Below are 5,077 nucleotides of genomic sequence, written 5' to 3' on the forward strand. Positions count from 1 at the left end.
CTAATGTATGGTTATGTTTAGGCAAGTTCAATTATTTTATATGGCCATGTATTTACCAAAATTTCTACCATTTCATTGTACAAATAGACAGGCGCGGCAACGCACGCCATCAACGATCTAGTCTCTTAACATATTCAGACATATATTCAGACATAGAATCACAATCATGACAACATGCTCCACAACTCTGTGTGCTTGCCCAGAAGAAGTTTACCAAAACAAAACCTATTCGGCATGATCAATACATAACATTCATTCGTTCGTTTATTCCACAGCAAATTCACTCCGACACACACACAATGACACAACGTGATGGAACTAGAACTTGGTGGGCATATTGGCGCAGACCCTCTTGACCGAAGGTCTGGCCATGAGGTCCTCCCACCAGGCCTTCACCCTGGGGTACTCGTCGAAGAGGGCCGCGTACGGGGTGGCCATGAAGTAGAAGGTGAAGGGGAAGTGGTTGAGGTCCGCGAAGCTGAAGGAGTCCCCGGCCAGGTACCTGCTCTCGGACAGCCGCTCCTCGTACGTCCCCAGCACCCCCCTCAGCCGCTCCAGGCTCTCGTCGACGACCTTCTGGTCCGTGGCGGCGCCGCGCATGACGGGGAAGATGATGCACTCGAACACCACGGGCGAGATGGCCGGGTGGTACTGCTGCGCTTCCACCTCCGTCCATACGTCCACCATTGCCGCCCCCTTGGCGCCGCCGTTCTCTCCCAGCAGGTCCGGCGACCCCGGCGTCCTATACTTGCGCAGGATGTACCTCGCGATCGCGCGCGACTCTGTTGGTTGGGACACAACGTCCACCCCTCGAAGACTTTTCAGGTCTCTGTCCAGACCTTGGTGCCTGCTCCAAATTTAAATCTATATTTTTGGACCGTTGCTCATAGAAAACCAAGAGTGGATAGTGGTTGTGTAGGAAAATTGTATGCGTTGACGTTCACTTGACTAGGGCGTCCCGCTCATACTTTGTACTTATGCGATAACAACTTCATTTCATTGAAGCCAGCTTGCAACCGCCTACAGGCGTGGCAGGTGAAGTAAATTACGCAAAACCACCACGTTTGGAGCTAGGCTAACACATAGTACTATCATCCATGATTAAAACGACGCAAAACCATCACTTTTGGAGCTCGTATGCACATACACGTAGCACTGGTTCGGCGTTTTGCTCGGTTTAATAGCAATTCTGACTGCTTGGGCCTACCTTGACTACAACAGCCGGCGCGGGGAGGCAGTCGACAGGGCATCCTTTTTTCTCTTACATTTCCCTTTTTTTAACATCACCTTATATTAATTAATCAACCAGTAAACTTACAATCATTCGATACAAAATTCATCACACAGGGCGGAACATCATTAATAAGAATACCATCGGATCTATTGTCAAAACTAAACTTTGCTATGAAATGAGCCACCACATTCGCCGACCGACTAATCTTAGCCAATTGAAAGTTATTAATCAGCTTAGATAAGCTAAGAGCTTCCTTCTTCAGATCAACCAACCCAGCAGAATAGATCGATCTCATCTTCTCGGGCTCTCGGCTCTCACTGCCGGCCGCTAGCGCCATCGCCTCCAGCCGCTTGTTGCCTCGCGCCACCACCATAGACCCAGCGGACGATGATGATAGCTCGCGCGTGGATGGGAACCGCGAGGAGCTGCAGCTCGGCGACCACCACAGGTCCACAACCAGGAGCACAACACGCCAAACCCGAGCCCAAGCCCAACCGTATCGTCTTATGGTGCCTTCCGTCTTCGCGCGCCGGGAAAGAGACAACTCCCCGGCCGACCTCGAGGTCTTCCACCTCAAGCTCCAGGTGCAACACCATCGCAGCACTATGTCCAAGACGTCCGTGAAGCAGGGACGCCCTAGCCTGCTTAGCAATGGTCGATCTGCTGCCGCAAAGCGCAAGAACAGGAGCAAGGCTGTTTTGGCTAGGCGAGTATCGATTTCTTTATGATTTTATGATTATGAGCACTGATCTTACAGTTTGGAGATATTTTTGTACATAGATTATGTGATGCATTCATGTAGATGAGCATTGATTTCTGAGTAGATGTGGTGTATATAGATGATGTGATGAATACGATTTTCTCTGTGTCATTGCGAGCTTCTTAAGTCTTAGCTGAACCATGAGGTTTCAGAAAGAGGGAGCATGTCATGGTTATTGCTGCAGCAAAATAGTGACGAGCACTATGTGTGTACAGCGATTGTTACCACAGCATCCACCTCTTTCTGATAATTCATTATTTTGCACATAGATACGGCTATGAGCACTCCGTGTGTAAAGTGATTATCTGAACCGTGAATTCTTTTGCTGCAGCAAGAGTGACGAGTTGTTCGTTTAGCTTCAGAAATACTAAAAAATAGCAGCGTTATTTATCAGATGAACATTTCTGTAGGGATTCTTGCGTGTAAATCCAATTGCTTTAGAGTGCAATTGTTCGAATGAAGTGTTGTTCTTGTGTGTAAATCCAAATGAAGTGTTGTTCTTTATAAATTATTATCATTATAAGTTGTTTGTGACTATGTAATGCTCAAATTGATGTGTTGCAAATATGGGTAATTTTACCTGCGGATACCCATTTACCCTGACAAGTGACGAGCATGGGAAAAAATTGTACCCGCTGACGGGTATGAATACAGGTGATGGGTAAGGTTTGGGGCTACGGGTAAGGGTATGGGGTGGCTCCACCTGTACCCAAATCCGGCGGGTGCCATCCCTACGTACAAACGCACAATCAATCTCTAAAACTATAGGGTTGTGAAGAGGAATACCTATGTAAAGTCCAGCAATGCACGCCCTTAGATCCGCTTCCTCCACGCTCTTACATTTCCCATTTAGCTTCTCCACACTTTCTCCCGCCATCGTCGTCACCCTGGATTGACCACCGCCGGTGCCGCCACCGCATTGGTGTCATTGGGAGATGGGGCTGACTCTTTCAAAGGATTTGACCTTGATTCTTTGTGTAGCGAGGTGAGTTGCTCTGTTTCAATTGCCAGGGTTGGGTAGGGTTCATCTGGGGATATTTTCTATTTCAGCTCCATTTAATCTATTTCTTTTTTCATTCATATGTCATTTGTTAGGTCCCCAAAACCATTTATGACTCCCATTATTGCGGCCCGTGTGAGCCCTGTTCCAGCGTCGCGTGATCACCTTTATTTTGTAAAGAGTCAATTACACCGGTGGTGCTAGAACTTGACGTAAATGATCACTTTGATGCTAGAAGTTGCGGTGTACATCGAAGTGGTGCAAAAACTTGGCTTGGACGTGCAAATACAGTGCATATCCCCTTTTGTATACATAATCTGTGCTGACTAGGTGCGTGGGGTCCGCTGTCAGCCAATGAACCAGGAAGAATGTTTTTTTCTAAAACCCCCTCAATTTTTTGACAAAAAAACCATATGGATGTGGCGTTTTACTTCTCTATGACCAGTGGGTCCCGCCTGTAAATATTAAAATAGAAAAAGATTGCGGGCAGGTTTCGAACCCGCGACCACAGGCTACCAAAACAACCGGCTAACCACTTCACCCTTCACGTGGATTAGAAATCAATGATGACGACAGGATAAATATTTAGCAATGACACTTATGGAGCTTAAATGGGCTGTAGATATTGCAACCCATTTTGCACAAGCGATATTTATAAGATATTTTAAAACGTAAGTAATAAAAATAATGTTCCAATATTTGTGTGTTATCAATACAATGTAAATAAAACAATGAAATATATACCCATGTATATATAAAATATTTAGTTTAGTTAATATGCATTTTAAAATGTATATTAGATACACTGTTTAATGAATACAAAAAAAGTATACACTCATGGCTTATATTTAAATTTTAAAATGATGAATACAAACATTTCTTAATATCTATAATTATTCACATGTCTATATTTTTTACTCATGACTTATATTCGAAAACAGTATATATTTTGAATATTATACACGATTGAATATCCATATCAAAAGTTTAAAATTAAAATTATGAATACTTTTAATTATAAAAATTGAACTATAGAAATGTTCTTATAATTATTGAAATGTTTTTATAATAAAAATAATATTTTTAAATGTAATTTTAAAAGAAATCGTATCATTTTAGAAAAGTTATACATTTTTAAAATTCATAAATATTTTCAATATACCAGTGTCTATTGAAATAATACACGACTTTTTTTTAAATAAGGTATTTCGTTTGTATGCTTGGTAGTTTTTAAACTAAATGTACCAATGTTTTAAAAATAACACATGAACATTTTTATTTACAATAAATTTTAATTTCTGTATTAACCAATATTTTATATAGTACATGGGTGTATATTTAAATGTTTTTATTTACTAGTCATGGTTTGTTTGTATAAAATTTATAGCACACATACATTTAAACATAATTTTGATAACTTACATTTTATAAATATATCTTTAGAAAACAGTGCGTGCAAAATGGGTCGCAATATCTGTAGCCCATTTAAACTTCAGATGCGTACCCGTTAAATTCATGTTGCTAAAAAACCTTGGTGAATACATATAGGATAGTTATCCTTTGAGAACGTCGTGACCGCCCTAGCGTACTGGTTGTACAGGTTAGCACTCTATCTTTTGTTTACATGTTCGAGTCCTGAGCTTGCCTTTTTCATGTTTATTTTGACCAGCGGGCCCGTTTATTAAAGATGTAAAATGACATGTCGATATATACTTTTTTGCAAAAATATATATTCCGAGGTTTTTAAAAAAAATCAGGGCACACGTCCCCTCTTCCAGGCCAGTGGCTGACAGCGGGACCCACACATCTAGTCAGCGCAGATTCCATATACCAACGTGATTAGCATTGTATTTGCACGTTCAAGCCGAGTTTTTGCACCACTTTGATGTACACCGCAACTTTTAGCATCAAAGTGATCGTTTGCGCCAAGTTCTAACACCATCAACGTAATTGACTCTTTGTAAACCTGCCCAATATTGCATAAATGAGGAAGCATAACATATGAACTCCAAAGGAGATTGAACCAGCTTCTTATCAAAGCATGCTCTATTGTGTAGTTTAGATAGTCGAACATATAACAACC

The 5,077-nt window shown here is 41.8% G+C and overlaps 1 pseudogene; it reads right to left on the minus strand.

Annotated features, from left to right (window-relative positions):
• Nucleotides 1-278: 278 nt before the first annotated feature.
• Nucleotides 279-844, minus strand: LOC125530038 (glutathione S-transferase 1 pseudogene; annotated as a pseudogene).
• Nucleotides 845-5,077: the final 4,233 nt, after the last annotated feature.

The sequence above is a fragment of the Triticum urartu genome, chromosome 5A, assembly GCF_056163025.1.
Source record: "Triticum urartu cultivar PI428250 chromosome 5A, HENAU_Tu73, whole genome shotgun sequence".
NCBI lineage: Eukaryota > Viridiplantae > Streptophyta > Magnoliopsida > Poales > Poaceae > Triticum > Triticum urartu.